This window comes from Ailuropoda melanoleuca, chromosome 8 (assembly GCF_002007445.2).
Source record: "Ailuropoda melanoleuca isolate Jingjing chromosome 8, ASM200744v2, whole genome shotgun sequence".
NCBI classification, from domain to species: Eukaryota; Metazoa; Chordata; class Mammalia; order Carnivora; family Ursidae; genus Ailuropoda; species Ailuropoda melanoleuca.
The window spans coordinates 124,594,795-124,614,833 of NC_048225.1; the positions used below are offsets into that span (position 1 = coordinate 124,594,795).

Sequence of the window (20,039 nt, forward strand, 5' to 3'; positions counted from 1 at the left end):
GGCGCGCTCCCGGGCGCCGCCTCCCGGCTGTTCCCGCCGTCGCGCCCCTCCCGCCGCCGCGCCCATTGTCTGCGGCCCGGCTCTTCCCGGAGCTGCCGCTCCCCGGCCGGCTGGCCGCCCCAGACGCGCGGGGCCCTCGCGACCCTGGAATCAGGCCGCGGCCCGGCGACCCCGGCCCCGAGCGCTGACCAGGGAGGCCTCGATCCCCGGCCGGGGCCCAACCCGCAGCCCCTCCCTTCCGGGGCGGCTTTTCCCGACCCGGCGGCGAGAGACCGAGCCCCGGGACCTCCGGGGATGGAGGTGTGCGTTCTTGCGGGCCACAGACCCGGCTGCACAGAGTCCAATCTGGGACGTGGAAAGATTGATTTCCTCCCCCACCCCCCAGGGCTGCGAGAAGGGAGAGTCATTTCTGATTTTAATTAGTGGCAGGAGACGCTCCCCATTCCCGTGCATACGGGGATTTCCCTGACACCCGCACCGCCTCATCCCGCCCCCCCCTCCAAAAATAATTTAATTACTCGGTGTTCTTGCTGCGAGCGGCGACCGCCCAGTCAGTATGGGACGCTCCCTCATTAACACTTTTTTCCTCCCCTCTGGTTTGAGCATTGGGATTAATTACAAAGGGAGCCCTGCCCTGGGGGAGCGAGGGCGGGGGAGGCACAGGCGCAGGGAACTTGGATGTAGGGAAGAGGGGCCCTCCTCCCAGGAAACCTCCGAAGGCCTATCAGGTCCTTAACTCCTCACAGAGGCTCTTGGCCCTAGGGGCTTCAGATACCTTGGAGTTGGGGGTACTAGACAGGGATTGGAGGTATCACGAAACATACCACTCAACTGGGGCGTTTCTGCCTTGGAGCATCCCAAGGAACCAATTGGGCTCCATGAAGTGGGGCGGTAGCTCTGAACCCACCAAGAGTCTCCCCCATCATAAAAGCCTGGGTTGTGGGAAGTCCCTATTCCCTTTGGACTGAGCGAAAGCTGGAAGTATTATTATATTATCCTATTACTGCTGTGAAACCCTGCACTTAGCAAGACTAGTAATACTGCAAAAGCACCTTTGCATACTTCTCCCTCACAGGTCCTCTCACCATCTCAACATCTTCGTGCTTTCAGTCCTGATACCTTCGCACCCAACCCTGTGATTAAGAAGTCCCAAGGGAAGGAGATTCCCAGCCTCGGTTCCTCACTTATTTGGGATTTTTGTTCCTCCCTGATGAAATTTTTTTCTCTGAGACTGAAGCTTATCCTTCACAGTTGCCCATTCTAACCTAACCAACCACAAGGACAGAGCATTTTTAGCCCTCAGAGATGGAAAACCTCAGGAAACACTTCCCTTCTCCTTAGCTCTTGCCTCTCCTCACTCCCCCCCATCCCGCCCCCACCCCACCGTGAGCAAGGGACTCTGTACCGAGAGTGCATGCAATATGCAGAATCGTTATTTCCGGTGCCCAAGTCCCTGTGTGAGTCCAGGTGTTTGGTGCTTGTCACGCGCCGGCACCAGGCTGCACCAGCGATCCTGGCAGTATGTGAGGGACACGTGGGGAAGAGCTGAGAAAGGGAAAGGGAGGTAGAACCGGCTTAGGTGTTCCCAGCCCTGCCCCGAGCACACCCCCCGGGGCTAGGCAGCCAGTGTATAATTTGACCCAGGGTTGGGGCCGCACTAGCTTCAGCGTGAAGTATGTTCACAGGACGCGAGCCTGATTCACAAGCCTCAAGAAGGCCCAAAGACTCAGAAACAGGGCTTCTAACTGGAATTACAGATAATTCTGTAGACTGGCCCCGCCTAAAGCCAAAATCTAAATCAGGATGTCAACAGATCAAGCTTCAGGATTCACAGGTACCAGGCGTCGAGCTGGAGTAAACTGAAGCTCTGCTTTCTCCTCGCTGAGGGTGGGGCTGCAGGCGTTCGGGGCTTCTGCTATAAGAGCGCTGGTTTCAGAGGAGAGGCCCAACGTTCAGTCTAGCCGGCGGGATGTGCCCCATGCAGCAATTCTCTGGCTACCTTCCGTCTCGCCCCTAGAATGGAAACCCATCTGGATTCACAGAGTGGAGAAATAGAGATCCAAAGAGGAGGTCCGTGTCTCCTAGGGCCCAAGGGACCCAGCCTAGCTCTTTAGGAGGGAAGAGGACGCTGAGGTGACATCCAGCTGGGATTTTCCCAAGGGGCCCAGCCCACAGTGACAGAGTTCAGGAGCCTGAAGGACAATAGAGTGGAACAGATTGTTATTTTTTTTTTAAGATTTTATTTATTTATTTGACAGAGAGAGAGACAGCCAGCGAGAGAGGGAACACAAGCAGGGGGAGTGGGAGAGGAAGAAGCAGGCTCCCAGCAGAGGAACCTGATGTGGGGCTCGATCCCAGGACTCCGGGATCACACCCTGAGCCGAAGGCAGATGCTTAAGGACTGAGCCACCCAGGTGCCCCTATTATTATTATTATTATTATTATTATTATTATTATTATTATTAACTTCGTTGGCACAGTTCCTAGCTTTGAGGACATGGGCAGTTTTCTTAATGTCTTCCAGGCTCCATTCCTGTTTATATAAAATGGGACTAATAAGGTAACAAAAGGAGCTCCCTCCATATACCCATCATGCCCCAGTCAACTCTCAATCTTCCCCTCTTTATTATGTACCTTAGAAGATTCCTAGTGCTTTCTAGAATCTTGCTCAAGGAAGGGGCTCCTAGCCAAAAGCCAGAGCCCTCAGCAGAAGTTCTTTCAGCTCCTCACCACCCCATGGGCCGCAGATAGTGGGGCTGGAACAGGCTGAGCAGAGGCCCCTCAGGAGCTTGGGGACTGCACCTTCCGGAAGGGTGCAGAAGGCTCGTGCAGTGGCAATGGACACTCTCTAAAGGAAAATTCCAGCTGAGAGAAGGGCCTGCTTCCAGTGCAGATGAAGGTGTTCCCGGAAGTCAGGCCCAGACCACAGTGGCAAATGTTAGGTCTTCCATTCTGGTGAAAAGTAGGGCCCTTTTCCCAGCGCCACTGTTGAGAAAGGGTCTCCTTAGGGCCTTGTTTAAACACAGAACCTTCACACCCTAGCAGGATGGCCATCGAAGTCTTTCAATGTTGAGCCATGAGCGATTTCAGCCAACTCCCAGGTACAAGTGACCCCAGTAATGCCCACATCCCAGCCAGAACCATCATCTTCTTAGAGCCCTGCTGATAAAACTGGGCACAGTTCTATCTCCTGGGATAATTGGAGCTCTTTCACTAGCTCTCACTTTCCTAGAAAGGCAACTCTCAATGCTTACTTACACAAGTATTTCCAGATCCAGTCTATACTGTGAAACAGCTGGATTTTTTTTTTTCATTTCTAGTGAGAAAGGGAACAAAATAGCAAAACATCTTAACTAGTTAAGAACTCTGTGACATCACAGGGTCATTGCGAGGTGTCTCTCTCTTCACTAAGCTCATTCATTTCTACATTAATGGGCACATAAGTCACTAAGTTGGTGTTAGTTCCCTTCTGTTCTTTCTTCTCTTTCTGTAGTCCTCACCTGTCCCAAACCTTTGCCATCCCTATCATCCTACCTTTATCAAGTGTGAGGTTCCTCAAATCTCATCCTGTTATCGCCAATCTAAAAAGTTACCTACAATTAAACCAGTGGTTCTCAACCTTGACTGCAGATTTTAATCACCTGGGAAGCTCTGAAAACATACCAATGCCCAGGACCCATCCCAGGGTAATTAAACCAGAAATTTCCAAGGTGCACCCAACTATTGGCGTTTTTTGAAAAGTTATCTCAGTGATTCTAACGTGAGAACCACTAAATCAAACTCTTTCTGATTCCCTTCCCCCTTCCTCACCAGAATAAATGCCCCACGTCCCTAGCCAAGGACCACCTCCTCCAGGTTTGCCTTAGATACTGTCCTTTCCTGCGTCCAGCTGTTTCCCGCAGTCTCTCCCGTGTCTAACTTGGGCCTCCTGGCTCATCCCTGCCTAGCTGGCAGAACAACGTGAAATAGGCCCCTCCACTCGCAGGCTCCCTTTGCTGCAGCCCTCCCTCTCCCCTCCTTCTGTCCAGCCCTCTTGCAAGAGTAGATCCCTCATCACCCTCCTCCCCCCTCCCTTCACGCCCTGGCTTCCTGCATCTCACCCACCCTCTCCATCTCTCCTCCTCCTGATTGCTAACTCTGATATTTCCCAGGACTCAGCCTTTGGCCCCTTTACGCCTCACCGTACAGGCTCCCCCAAAGTACCGTCATTCTCTCGCGCGCCTTCCATCAGCGCTTACTTATCCATGCTCCTAAATCCAGATCCCTCTTCTGAGCAGCAGACTCATATTTCCAGCACCTGCTGGACATTTTTACTTGGCTCTTCTTTGGGTGTAAGAGGTTTAAAGGGAGCACATAATCTTCCCTCCACCCCCCACCCTCTTGGCTTATTCAGACCTTTCTCACTTCCAAACTTGGATGGTTCCCTTCCAATGTATCTTCCCCTCCACGGCCAGTGTGCTTTTTCCGAGAAACAAAAATCAGACAGTCACTCCCTTGCCTAAAACAATCCAATGGTTCCCCACTGTCTACAGGATGAAGTCAAGACTTCTTGGCACTCTGTACCTGACTCACTCTCCCCTCCAGCCCTCTGTCCTGTTACTTCCTGTGCATTCAAAGCCCAAGTGTTCAACATGCATACATTCAAACTATCCTCACGTATGGGGATATGCCAAACTATGCCAAGTCGGGACTCTGTTACTGCCTCCCTCTACCTTCATATGGTGTTTCCTGTGCCTGAAATGTCATCCCCCTCCTTCTCCACTCAGAAAATTCTGTTCATCCCTCAAGACTCAGCTGTGGTCCCCTCTTTGAGGCCCTTCCCAAGCCAAGTTAGATGCCCCTCCCCAGAGGGCCTCCTGTGTGCATGCATTCTATGACATTGTATGGTGATTTCTTATTTACATATCTGTCTGCCCAGCTGGTCTGTGAGTTTCTGAAGTGGGAGAAACAGTACTTTATTTATTTTCTAAATGCAGAGCTTAGCTCAGTGAACAACACACAACAGTAAATGTTTGTCTACAGGAACAGAACAGAGGAGAAGAGCCTGAGAGGAAATAAACCGTGGAATATTTGATGTTAAAAGAATCTACTTGTAAGTAATAAAACAATAACATTTTGAGACTGGAAGAGATCGTTCTCTGTTTTACAGATGAGGAAAAAGTGCAGAGCAGGCAACACATTGCCCCTAAATAGTACAGCAAATTACCAGCAGCGCCAGAGCTGCAGCCTAGGTCTCCTGGTTTTTATTTTTATTTTTTATTTTCTTTTAAAGAAGGAAAGAGAGGGATGGGGAAGGGCAGAGGGAGAGAGAGACTCTTAGGCAGACTCCACACGCAGCGCAGAGCCCAATGCAGGGCTTGAGCTCACGATGCTGAGATGATGACCTGAGCCAGAATCAAGGGTCGGACCCTTAACCGACTGAGCCACCCAGGTGCCCTGGGGTCTCCTGACTTCTTGCGCAGTAGTCTGTCAGCTGCACTATATTAACTGAGCAGTAATTGTTTCATTTGAAATAAAGATACAAGGCAGTCACTCTTAGCTTTTTGTGGACTGTTGCTGTCCTTGAGACTTTAATGAAAGCTCCAGGTTTCCCCCAGAAAAAACACACATAGAATGGCACATCCATTTTCAGGGGTACAGGGAGTTAGTGCCTGGGTGAAAGATGGTGTGAAGGAAGAAGAATCTAGAAATGGAGAGACCAGTGAGAAGGCTAATGCAGTACCTGAGGGGAGAGAGAGAGGAGAGAGAGAGAGAGAGCACAAGAAGGAGAGCAGGCAAGTTCAAATTCAAGAGGTGACCTCAGGGTGGGATGGATAGGGTTGAGGAACAAAGAGGCATTTGAGATGACTCAGAGGCTCCTGGTATAGATATTAAGGAAACTGGTGATGCCACACATCAAATTATGGGCTACTGAGAGAGAGCAGGTTTGAAGGCAGGTGATGTGGTTGATGTGACAGCTGTCTTAGATATGTGCAGGCCATCAGGGTGGGGACGCTCAGGGGAAGCTGGCAACAGCACAAGTACCTTCCACATCTCCCCTGCCACTCTTCCTCTGGCCATCTGGATAATCCATTTTCTCCTGAACCAAACACATCTTTTCCAGTCTCCATCCCCCTTGCTCATCCCATTCCCTCAACATGGTGTGCCTTCCATCCACCATCACCCTGATCCATAATACTTCAAGGTCCAGTTCAAACGACGTCTTCTTTTTTTTTTTTTTTACAGAGAAGGTAGTCAGTTTAATAACATAAAACAAAACAAAACAGAAAAAAAAAATCGCCCTGAAGCCCCTCTTACTGGTCAAGGTATTAATTCCACCACCAGCTTCTTGCCCAATCATCTGGCTCTTTTACACAGACACAGTCTTACACTTTTCCAATGAGTGTTTATTTTTACTTAAGCCATGATTCAGGATCCCCGGGTGGGGATCACCATACACCCAGGTCCCCCTTCACCACCCTGGGAGAAGCATGGAGGATAGAGGGGAGGTGGGTGGAGCCGGTTCAGATCTTCCCAGGAAATGCGCCTTCTGCCCAGCAGTTGTCCCAGGCTGATACCCAGGATATGGGGCAGAGGGACTTGAACACATGCTGGTACCATTGGCACATGGAGACATCACCCCCTTTAGCGTTATTGCCTTCTCACAGCAGTGGAAGTCCAGGGAGTTCTGCCAGCAGTTGCTAGTCTAGTTCTGGTTGGGGAAGTGGCTGTCAGAAGGGGGCAGTCTAGTAGTTCTTGATTTTGGTCTTGATGTCTTCTGACGTGCTGCCCATTCTAAAGACACCTCTGCAGCACCTCGCAGCTCAATGTGACCCTCAGCAAAGATGCCAGAGTCAGACCAGGAGCAGAATTAAGACCTGACATTTTCTCTATTAAGCCACTTCTGACACTACCAGTTTGATCTGTAAAATCCCAAATCTTTCTCCGAACCTCTCTTACCATATTTTCTATTTTGAATTTCAGTTATTTACGTTATTGAGGAAAAGCCAGAAAAGAAGAAAAAAGAAATAAAGGACAGATAGTACAAATAGATAACAAATAGCAAGATGGAAAATTTAAAGCCAGTTATGTCAATAATCACATTAAATGTAAATGATCTAAGCACACCAATTAAAGGAGGCTGGATGGCTCAGTTGGTTAAGCATCAGCCTTTGGCTCAGGTCTTGATCTCAGGGTCCTGGGATCAAGCCTCACATTGGGCTCCCTGCTCAGCAGGGAGTCTGCTTCTCCCTCTGCCTCTCCCCCTGGCTTGTGCTCTCTCACTCACTCACTCACTCTCTCAAATAAACAAATAAAACCTTTAAAAAAATAAACACACCAATTAAAAGACAGAGCTTGTTAGATTGGATTGCAAAGGCAATATCTAACTATGTACTGCCTACAAGAAATCCCTTTCACTATATAAAGACATGAATAAATTAAAGGTCAAAGGATGGGAAAATATATACCATGCTACCACTAATCAAAATAAAGTTGGAATGTCTATATTAAAACTAGATAGAGTAGATTTCAGGGCAAAGAGTATTACTAGGAATAAATAGGGTCATTTCATAATGATAAACAGGTCAATTCATCAAGAAGACATAATAATTTGAGGGGCACCTGGCTGGCTGAGTTGGTAGAGCATGGAACTCTTGATCTCAGAGTTATGAGTTTGAGACCCCTGTTGGATGTAGAGATTACTTAAAAAGAAAATCTTTAAAAATAAATAAATAAACAAATAAACAAACAAATAAATAAAATGAGATCATACAAAATGTATTCTCTGACCACAGTGGTATTAAATTATATGTCAATAATAGAAGGATATTTGGAAAATCACCAAATACTTGGAAACGAAACAACACGGTTCTAAATAGTTCATGGGTAAAAGAAGAAATCAAAGAGAAAATTTTAATTTTTGAACTGAATGAAAATTAAGAACCAAAAGCTGGTTCTGTGAGAAGTTAGGAAAAATAGATAAATCTAGCCAGACTTATCAGACAAACGAGAAAAAACCCACAAATGATTAATATCAGGAATGAAAGAGACACCACCACTACAGATTCTAGAGATATTAAAAGGATAATAGGAGAATTTATGCAAAACATTTCACAGCTTAGTTGAATGTAGGCGTCCCTTGAAAATAATAAAATATCAAACTCATTCAAGAAGAAATAGATCACCTCAATTACCCTATAGCTATTAAGCAGATTGAATTGTAGTTAATAACCTTCCCACAAAGGGGCACCTGGGTGGCTCAGTCCATTAAGCATCTGCCTCGGCTCTTGTTGTGATCCCAGGGTCCTGGGATCAAGCCCTATACTGGGCTCCCTGCTCAGTGGAGAATCTATTTCTCCCTCTCCCTCTGCCTCTCTAATCCCCCTGCTAGTGCTCTCTCACTCATGTTCTCTCAAATAAATAAATAAAATCTTTTAAAAAACAAAAGAAACAAACACCTTCCCGCAAAGGAAACACCAGACCTAAATAGCTTTACTGCGAATTCTACCAAATGTTTAAGAAAAAAAGAAAAAGAAAGAAAGAAAGAAGAAAGAAAGAAAGAAAGAAAGAAAGAAGAGAAAGAAAGAGAGAAAAGAAAGAAAGAAAGAAAGAAAGAAAGAAAGAAAGAAAGAAAGAAAGAATACCAATTTCACACAAACTCTTTCAGAGAATTGAAGCATAGGAAATATATCCTAACTCATTATACAAAGCCAATGTTACTCTAACACCAGAATGAGACAAAAACATTACAAGTAAACTTTAGACCGATGTCGCATTTGAACACAGATGCAAAAGTCCTTAACAACATTTTAGTAAATCAAATGCAACATTATATAAAAGGGAGAGTACATCATGACCAAAAATGCAAGGTGGAGGAAACATCTGAAACATTGAAAACATTTCTAACAATTAAAAAAGAAAAAACAAAAAGAAAAGACAAGAAAACATATGATTATCTTAACATCTATCAAAAACACATTAGACAAAAATCCAATATAAATTTCTGTTTAGATAAAACCTCCCAACAAGGGTGCCTGAGTGGTTCAGTTGTTAAGCGTCTGCCTTTGGCTCAGGGCGTGATCCCGGCATTCAGGGATGGAGCCCCACATCTGGCTCCTCCGCTATGAGCCTGCTTCTTCCTCTCCCACTCCCCCTGCTGGTGTTCCCTCTCTCGCTGTGTCTCTCTCTGTCCAATAAATAAATAAAATCTTAACAACAAAAAAAAAACTCTCAACAAATCTGGAATAGAAGGAGACTTCCTCAACCAGATAAAAGCATTTAAACACACACACACACACACACAACTACAATAAGATCATATAAAAAACATCATATTAAGAGATTGAATACTTTCTCCTAAGATCAGGAACAAGGCAAGGATATCTGCTCTCACCACTGCTCTTCAGCATTATACTGGGGGCTTTGGCCAGTGCAATAAGGCAAGAAAGATAAATAATGGCATCCAGATTGGAAAGGAAGAAGTAAAATTGTTTTTTACTCTATTATTTCTAAGATTTTATATGTTTATTTGACAGAGAGCAGGAGAGAGAGTGAGAGAGCACAAGCAGGGGGAGCGGCAGAGGGAGAAGCAGGCTCCCCACCGAGCAGAAGCCTGACGTGATCCCTGGATCTGGGATCATGACCTGAGCCAAAGGCAGATGCTTAACTGACTGAGCCATCCAGGTACCATGAAGTAAAATTGTTTTTATTCAGAGATGACATAATCATCTACGCTGAAAATTCAATGGAATCTACAAAAAAGTTACTTGATCTAATAGCTGAGTTTAGCAAGTTTTCAGGATATAAGATCAATGTGCAGAAATCAGTTGTGTTCCTACCTACTAGTTGCATTAGTTTCCCTTGGCTGCCATAACGAAGTCTCACAAGTTGGGATGGCTTAAGAGAGCAGAAATTTATTCTCTTACAGTTCTGGATGCTAGAAGTCTGATACCAAGGTATTGGTAGGGCCATGCTCTCACTGAAGGATCTAGGGGAGAATCCCTCTTTGCCTCTTTTAGCTTCTGGTGTCTTCCGGCAATCTATGTGTTCCTTGACTTGTAAATGCATCACCAGTTTCTACCTCTATTGTCACATGGCTGTCTTTTCCCTGTGGGGTTTTATTCATTTTTCCTCTCTGCATGTCTGTGTCCAAGTTTCTTTCTTATAAGGACACCAATCATATTGGATTGAGGGCCCACCCTACTGCAGTATGACCTCATCTTAACTCTGATTGTATCTGCAAAGACCCTACTTCCAAATAAGATTACATTCACAGGTACCACAGATTAGAACTTCAATATATCTCTTGCGGGCATGCAATTGAACCCGAAACACTAGCAAGGAACACTCAAAAGTTAAATTTAAAAATATTATTGATTATAGCATCAAAAAACCCATAAAACACTTAGGAATAAATCTGACAAAAGATGTGCACTGAAAACTACAAAACATTGCTCAGATAAATGAAAAAAGACCTAAATAAGGGCCCCTGGTTGGCTCAGTCAGTTGAGCATTGGACCTTTGATTTAGGCTCAGGTCATGATCTCAGGGTTGTGAGATTGAGCCCTGCCTCTGGGTCTGTGCTGAGCAAAGAATCTGGTAGGGATTCTCTCTCACCCTCTCCCTCTGCCCCTTCCCACACCCTGCTTGTGCTCTCTCCAAAAAAAAAAAAAAAAATTTAAAGAAAAAGACCTAAATAAATGGAAGATATATATTGCCCATGGATTGAAAGACTCAATATTCGATTCCCCCAATTGATCTAAACATTTAATGTAGTCCCAAACAAAATCACAGCAATGTTTATTGAAATTAACCATCTGATTCTAAGTGTCATATGGAAATGCAAAAGGCCTAGGGCAGCCAAAACAACTTTGAAAAAGAAGAATACATCTGAAAGACTTGTATAAATTCAAGATTTACTTTAAAGCTACAGTAAATAAGATAGTATAGTATAGGCATAAAAAAAGACAAATAGATCAATGGAATAGAATAGAGAGTTCATAAATACATCCACATACATATGGTCAATTAATTTTTGACAAATGTACAAAAGCAATGCAGTAGAAAAGGGATAGTCTTTTCAATGTAGACAGTTGAATAACTACATGCCAAAAAAATAAAATAAAATAAAATAAAATAAAATTAAAATAAAATAAGGAGGAGAAAAAGGAGGAGGAGAACATCAATCCATATCTGGCATCATACCCAAAAATTAACTCAAAATTGATCACAAAATTAAATGTAAAACATAACTTCCAGAAGAAAACAGGAGAAAATCTTTGCAACTTTCAGCTAGGCAAAGATTTCTCAGACATGACACTAAAGGCATGATACAGAAAAGATCATTAATTTTAAAAATGAAAGTCAGTTATATTACCAGCCCCCCAAAAATGCATTTATTCAATAACAGAGAATTGAAATTCCCAGGACAGGCAAACCATGGCAAAATCATAGACAAGCCCAACAAAGAAAAGGAAAGTTATTTTATGGAGATGAAGGAAGTTGAGGGGCGCCTGGTGGCTCAGATGGTTGAGTGTCTCCTCAGGTCATGATCTCAGGGTCCTGGGATGGAGCTCCGTGTCCCTATGTCAGTCTCAGCTCCCTAACAGAGCTTCTCCCACTCTCTCTGCCCCTCCCCTTGCTCATGCTCGCGCGCGCTCTCTCTCTCTCTGTCTCAAATGAATAAATAAAATGTTTTTTTTAAAAAAGAGAAGAAGGGGCGCCTGGGTGGCACAGCGGTTTAAGCGTCTGCCTTCAGCTCAGGGCGTGATCCCGGCATTGTGGGATCGAGCCCCATGTCAGGCTCCTCTGCTGTGGGCCTGCTTCTTCCTCTCCCACTCCCCCTGCTTGTTCCCTCTCTTGCTGGCTGTCTCTATCTCCTGTCAAATAAATAAATAAAATCTTTAAAAAAAAAAAAAAACTTTAAAAAAGAGAAGAAGAAAATTGGGAGAGGTTGCTTTGAATCAGTCTATGGAAGGAAAGCAAGAGTTGAGGGTGATGAGGGTCACACATTGGCTGAGTTGCAGGGGTGGCTGATTTCTGGTAGAAGATGCAATGTAGGTCTTTTCCTGTTGGGACCTGTCATTGATCATTCTTTCCCATTGATGATTCTTCTGCTGGTATATGTAATTGACAACTCTTCTGGTATTTGACATTGAGTGGTATGGCTCCCCCTTCTAGCTTCTGGATTCCACTTTAATAAAGTTTCCCTCATTAATTTTCATAAAATATAAAATGATAAATTTGACTTTGCCAAAATTGAGAACTTCTGTTTTCAAAAGACACTTTCAAGAAGTGAAAAGACAAGTTACAGACTGGGGGAAATATTTGTGTGTTGCATATTTGATGAAGAACTTAGATTAGATTATATAAAGTACTCTCAAAACTAAGAAAAAGAAAAGAAAGAAAAGGAAATAATATATAACTATATTGCAAATGAAAGAAAACTGCTCCTTCAATAAAGAAAAGACAGACTGTTCAATAAATGGTATTAGGATAAGCAGGTAACTGGAAAAAGTAAACTTGGATTCCTACCTCATTTAAGGTAAACACCACCAACACCAAAGCAAGATAATATAAGTGTCAGAACAGAGTGTGAAAGAAGACTCCTAAGTGAAGTAAGCATTGCTAAGAGTCATTCAAAATATGGTAAGGAAGATCCTGAGAAAACAGGGCCTGTCGCTTCTCCTGTTTCGATTCTTAGAGCATCAGAAACTCTTGATTTTGGTCAATTGCAACTTGTCATTTGCACCTGGACCTCCTCCTGGAGCACATCCCTCTGCTTCGGACTGAGATGGAGAAGGAAAAAAGAAAAGTAAAGACACAGAATGAGATGTTATTTCACATGATTGTCCTGAAATATAAAACACACAAAATAATCCAATGTATTTATTGGGGATACATATATGTGTTGATATAGGAGTGAAAGGAGAGTCAAATGACTAAATAAAGGAGTGCATGCCTGTGGCAGGGGGGCAAGCAGAATGGGAACAGGGATGGGAAAAGAGGAGGCAGCAAAAAGGGAAGTGTAGACCAACTATTTAGTGTGCCACAAACAGGGATTTAATTGATTGTACCAGCTAAACAAAAGAACAAAAGCATTGTTTTACTTAAAATACATTGTATTTTTTAAAGAAAAAATGTAGCATAGAATGAAGAAAACTAATTACACAGTTTTTTTTCAAGAGGCCAAGGATATGAACAGGCAATTCACAGAAGAAATACAAACATCTAATAACCACATAAAACTATCATCAATCTCAAATAAAGAAAACCTTAATTAAGAAATTAATTTATGAAAAATTCGAAGGGCGCCTGGGTGCCTCCATCAGTTAAGCATCTGCCTTTGGCTCAGGTCATGATACCGGGGTCCTGGGATCCAGCCCCCCCCGCCCCCCCCCGCATTGGGCTCCTTGCTCAGCAGGGAGTCTTCTCCCTCTGCCTGCTGCTCCCCCTGCTTGTGTTCTCTCTCTCTGTGTCAAATAAATAAAATTTAAAAAAAAATAAAGGTATATTCTCTTTAATCCAGCAGTTCCATTACTAAGAATCTACCCTCCAAAAACGCTCACATAAGTGCACAAATAAATATGCATAGAACAGTGAGGTACACTGCAGCATTATTCCTAACAAAAGATTGGAATTAACCTAAATGTCCGTCAGCAGGAGGACGGTTGTATGAATTATAATACGTATGTCCTATGGAGAAGTTTAAAAAGTGAAGTTAGTCTATATGCACAGATATAAAAAGGTGTTTATACTATATCATTAAAGAAAAAGTAAGTAGCAATACAAATTAAGTTAAACAAAGTCTAATGGTAAATGTACAATATAATTTTAAATGCGTGCATTTATACATTTATATATATTGGCAACACATAAAGTCTGAAAGGATACAGACTAAATTGTTAATACGAATTACTTTCGGGGAGGGTTGTGCAATTCATACCTACACAATTAGTATGTAGGGGATATACGTTTACTTTTTTTATTTTTTTTTTTTAAGTAGGCTCCACACGCAGCATGGAGCCCAATGCTGGGCTTGAACTCACAACCCTGAGATCAACACCTGATTGACACCTGAGATTAACCTGAGATTAACACCTGAGCTGAGATCAAAAGTTGGATGCTTAACTGACTGAACCACCCAGGGGCTCCTTAACTCTATGCAATTTAGTGTCATTTGAAGGTGTTACGATAGGCGTATCTTACTTTGGTACTTTTTGAAACACTTTTTTGAAATAAGAAATCTGGGGCACCTGGGTGGCTCAGTCGGTTGAGTGTCTGCCTTTGGCTCAGGCCATGATCCTGGGGTCCTGGGATCGAGTCCTGCTTGTGGCTTCTTTTTTTTTTTTTTTTTTAAGATTTTATAATTTATTTGACAGAGATAGAGACAGCCAGCAAGAGAGGGAACACAAGCAGGGGGAGTGGGAGAGTAAGAAGCAGGCTCATAGCAGAGGAGCCTGACGTGGGGCTCGATCCCAGAATGCCGGGATCACGCCCTGAGCCAAAGGCAGATGCTTAACCGCTGTGCCACCCAGGCGCCCCCTGCTTGTGGCTTCTTGCTCAGCAGGGAGCCTGCTTCTCTCTCTCCTGCTTCCCCTGCTTGTGCTCTTTCTCTCTGTGTGTCAAATAAATACTTCAAGTCTTTTTTTAAAAATAAATAAAATTTAAAAAATAAATAAAATGAGAAATCCGGGTCTCTCTCTCTCCCTCTCAAAATAGATAGATAGATAGATAGATAGATGATAGATAAAATAAGAAATTCTATGGTTTCCAGTTAAGTGAAAAGATAAGACAAAGCTTCTGGAGTGAAATAACTTATGAGAACCCCATCGGAAATGTCAAATGGACTAGAATATATGAACAAATACATATTCTCAAGGTACATGGTAGCAGGTGGTGGGCACCTGGCCGACTCAGCCGGTAGAGTGTGCGACTCTTGATCTTCGGCTGGTGATTTCCAGCCCCATGTCGGGTGTGGCGATTACTTAAAAATAAAATCTTTAAAAAGAAATTTAAAATAAAAATAAAATAAGATGGAAGGGGTGGAATGATATCAGCAAATTGAAGAGGAAGGTAATAAAAGCAATAATTACCCTAATATAACCATCATTTATTGAACACTGTTATGCGTTAACATTGGGGTAAGGCTGTAGCGGTGGGGTTGAATTCCTTGAAATCTCTGAGCATCTGTTTCCTCATCAGAGATAGTGCGGGAGGGACAGAAGCATGACAGCCAGGGCCACTGAATGCGGGGGGTGCCATTCATTCACGTGAGGAACACCCAGGGGAAAGTGGGGTTGAGGGAGGAGAGAAAGGGAGGCCTGTTTGGGGTATATGGAGTGGCAGATTTGCAGGAGACATCCTGGTAAAGAGGTCCAGCTGTTTGGCAAAAACCCAGAGAACAACTTCCATCCGGACCACACGACGGGAAGGCTCCCCGATGCGTTCGTCCCACTCTCCTCGGAATGTCCCTGCCATGGCCACCATGGCCCCCACAATTCCCTGCATGTCTCTCCTCCTCTGTGGTCTACTTTGGAAGGGAGTGCCTCTGTCCAGCCAGGCTCCCACGCCGGACACCTGGGGGCTCACCTCTAGCCCGCTATGTTTAACCCATTACCCTGCCCTCCTGAATCTAGTTTATTTTTTTTTTAAGATTATTTATTTATTTATTTATTTATTTGACAGAGATAGACAGCCAGTGAGAGAGGGAACACAAGCAGGGGAAGTGGGAGAGGAAGAAGCAGGCTCCCAGCGGAGGAGCCCGATGTGGGACTCGATCCCGGAACACCGGGATCACGCCCTGAGCCAAAGGCAGACTCTTAACGACTGCGCTACCCAGGTGCCCCCTGAATCTAGTTTAAATACCTCTCCTCAGTCTGTCTTCTCTTCTTCATTCCCTCCCTCTGCCACTGCTTCAATACAGACTCTTGTCTTCGCTCGCTGACCTTGCCTATGACCTTGCCAGAGCCTGCTAACGCCGCTTCCGGCCCTAGCTCGTCTCTCTCCACAACTACTCTTACAGTGACGTGTCTACAATGTCCACCTGATGGTGTTTATCTGCCCTACCAGGGAACAGCTGCCGGTTTCCCTCTGCTACGTGGCCACATAGGACCATGACGCGGGGACCTCGCCTGACCCACCCGTGCTTACCTCTCCAGGTCACTCTCCACCACTCTCCTTCCCACTAGCCCCTTGCATTTTGTGTCCCAACAAACCACACTGGTTAGAGGGCGCTCTTGCTCACAAAGCCTCCTTGGGCCTCCATGCCTTATACTTACAGTGCTTTCTACCTGGAATATCGCGGCTTGGTAGGGTTCTCTGGGAAACGGATTCTTAGGCAGGAGAGCCCTCTTAGGTGCGCTCTTGGGAGCACCTGTCAGGTGTAAGAGAAGCTGGAGGGAGCAGAGCGAGGAGGGGAAATGTGATGCTCTGGCCATCACGTGGTGGGGGGGGAAGTTCTCAAGCAGAGCCGGCCCTTCTTGGCTGCCCCTGGACAGGGGCCCTGTAACCCCATCCACCAGTCCTTGGACTCAGACTGCCCTGGGGAGGGAGCACAACCTCACACACAGCAGCTGTCTTCCTCCAAAGGCAGTTCCCGAAGAGCACTGGGCAATGAGTCTCCTCTCCTACAGCTGGGGGAGGGAGTGCCTCCGGCCAGAGAAGGAGGGGATTTGTGAAGTGGGTCTTGGCAGCCCATCACAGAACTATCTGGAAGCACCTGGCAAACCCCTGCGGGTTTTCAAAGGCCAGCACGGATGTGACCTGCTCCCTCCCTCACCATCACCGTCCCCTTGGCACGACTCAAGTCCTTGCATGTGCTTTTCACTCTCAGGAGGTTGGTGTGTTCACATGTCTGTCTCCTCACACCCACTCCCGGTCGACAGCCTGGTATTTCAGAACCTAGAGCAGTGTCTGGCCCACGCAGACTATTCCATAAATGTACAGTGCATTGAGGAAAAGGGGACTGACACTGAAGGAGACAGCCAGAAGGGTATGAAAGGAGAAGGCTGGAGTTTCCATGCTAATAAGGACAAAAGGGAGGTCAGTGGCTCTGGGCTCAGAGCCCTCCCAGGCCTCTCCGCTCACTCGGGCATCAAGCCCGAGGCCTCGCTTAGGAGGCTCAACAATTGCTGGAGAGGATGTGGAGAAAGGGGGTGCCTCCTACATTGTTGGTGGGAATGCAGGTTGGTACAGCCACTCTGGAAAACAGTGTGGAGGTCCCTCAAAAAGTTAAAAATTGAGCTACCCTGACCCAGCCATTGCACTACTGGGTATTTACCCCAAAGATACAGACATAGTGAAGAGAAGGGCCATATGCACCCCAATGTTCATAGCAGCATTGTCCACAATAGCTAAATCGTGAAAGGAGCCGAGATGCCCCTCAACAGATGACTGGATTAAGAAGTTGTGGTCCATATATACAATGGAATATTACTCAGCTATCAGAAAGAACGAGTTCTCAACATTTGCTGCAACATGGACGGCACTGGAGCAGATAATGCTAAGTGAAATAAGTCAAGCAGAGAAAGACAATTATCATATGATTTCTCTCATCTATGGAACATAAGAACTAGGATGATCGGTAGGGGAAGAAATGGTTAAAGAAAGGGGGGGTAATCAGAAGAGGGAATGAAACATGAGAGACTATGGACTATGAAGAAACAAACTGAGGGCTTCAGAGGGGAGGGGGGTGGGGGAATGGGATACACTGGTGATGGGTAGTAAGGAGGGCACGTATTGCTTGGTGCACTGGGTGTTATACACAACTAATGAATCATGGAACTTTACATTAAAAACCAGGGATGTACTGTATAGTGACTAACATAATATAATAAAAAATTATTATTTAAAAAAAAAATGCCCGGTAAAGCCAGAGCAAGGCTCTGAGCTTGGTCCCAATGGGGCAGGAGTAACCAAAAGACTGTCACCTGCAGGGGGCCGTGTGGCTGGTGGAAGGCAGAGGTCTACAGGGGAGGGAAGGAGAGGAAATGAAGCCACTTCCAGCTCATCCCCAGACCTGAAAGCCAACACTCAGACTCTCACGTAAAAAAGGGCATAGAAAGAAGCACACATATGTTCGCACAGACGGCAGCACAGGGGCAGGCGAGCACCCCAGAGACAGAACACACACACACACACACACACACGCGCGCGCACACACACACACGGACACACAAGTGAAATGGACACAGGCAGGAAAAAATCCATCCAGAAATGATACAACATTAACATATCTAAATGAAACGCCCACGAATTCTAGACCCTGGTCATCCCCAGTCAGCAACCACCCCCATTCACCTTCCAGAAACTCTGACAAGAACAGAATTCTGGATTGCAGCTCCCACCACAGCTCCCGGGCACCCTTTGTCCCCATCGGGGCCTACCCCTCCCAGTTCGGTGGCCGCTCCTAGCCCGAGAGGGAAGAGAGGCTGCTCTGCTGGCGGCCGGCAGGGGGCAGTGTTCAACAAGCGATCATCGGAGCGGCTCTGGGGAAACTTGCTTGAGTGGGGACGCGGGAGGAGGAGCGAGAGCCCGGGGTCTTTCCACCCACACCGCGTTCTGATCTCTCCCCACCCTGCCCAGCTCTGCCTCCTCTTCTGCTTCTAAGCCCCCTCTTCCCAGCGGCAGTGTCTCCTTGATGGGTGTAGCAGGTTTCATAGTTCGGCTTTTCCCCACGTTCCAGAGAAGACTGAGCCAAGGGAGCTCCCCTTCGGGGATTCCCCCCGAGCCTCGCGTCCCCTCCCACTGCCTTGGTTTCCAAGGTTGTCAGGACTCTGAGTTTTCGGTTGGACTCCTGTAAGTTCGTGCCCGGGAACCCACACGAGGGGTTCGTTCCAGGGCTCCCTTTCGGGGCACGCTGCACCCTCACTGGCACCAGTGGCATGATCGGTGGCTCTAGTTAGATGTCAGGCCCCTCCACTGCCTTGGCCTGGCACCTTGTACAGTGCACAAACTGTACAACAGGACAGGTTGGCCCTGCTACTAACTACCCCTTACCGTGCCATTTAGTGGTCATTTAACACACTGAACGCTGCCAGGATGATCTCATTTCATCCTCAGAACACCCCTGTGAGGCAGGTCTCAATATATTTCCTGTTTTACAGGTGAGGAACCTGAGACCCAGGGAGGATATGCAGTTTGCTTGTTATGGGACCAAGACTGAAGGTGAATATGGAGCTTGGACTCAGGTCCTCTGGCTGCCAGTTGTGGGCTCCCTGTCCCCTCCAGCCCAACACTGCGGTTGCTGCCACACACTGCCTCCCTTCTCCCCCACTGCCTCTCTGCTTGCGTTCTTCGTCCCTCCCCAGACCAGCCTTTGAGAGGACAGGCCTTCTGTCAGCTTCTTTCTTCTGTACACAAGCTTTGCCCAGACTGCAGGAGCTCAGGAAAGGACGCAAGCGAGCAAGCCAGATGCAGAACGATGGAGGAAAGGTGAGGTCCAGCTAGAGGAAGAAGAGGAAGCAGGGCAGGCCTTGCAGTGGGGATAGAGATGGAAGCGAGATGGTTGAGAGGAGGGAGAGGAGCCCCCGTGCCCAGCCTGGAAAGGGGCATAGACACGGCCTCCATTGTGTGGCACAAAGGGGCCATATGCCCAGCAGCCTACACAGTGTGTGTGTGTGTGTGTGTGTGTGTGTGTGTTTGAAGGGGGAAGGAGTGGCTAAGAGCCTCCCCTCCACTCTCAAGTCCCTGGGGCCTGCCACCAGGGTGGGGTTTGCTGAGAAAGGGACAGAGTGCTGGCAGGTCAGGGCCTGCGGAACTAGGAGATCATGGACCTCTGGGAAGGGGCTAGCAGGGGTGGGAAGGGGCTGGAGGAGAAAAAGGTGGGGTGAGGTGCTCGAGTCCCACTCGCCTGGTGCCCCCACCTGCCCTTCGCCCATCCCACTGGCCCACCTGCTGGGTTTTGGAGGACGTGGAATGAGGGCCCCAGACGCCTCCTCTTCTAACATTCCCTCCCTCCCTCTCTGGGTGTTAGCCCCGAGCTCCCACTTTCCCTCAATCTTCAGCCTCGGGACTCGGGTCTCCCAGACAGTCCCCTCTCCCAGCGCCTGGCCCCCTGC

At 46.5% G+C, this 20,039-nt stretch overlaps 1 pseudogene; it reads right to left on the reverse strand.

Annotated features, from left to right (window-relative positions):
• Nucleotides 1-6,503: 6,503 nt before the first annotated feature.
• LOC109491071 lies at nt 6,504-6,773 on the reverse strand (annotated as a pseudogene).
• Nucleotides 6,774-20,039: the final 13,266 nt, after the last annotated feature.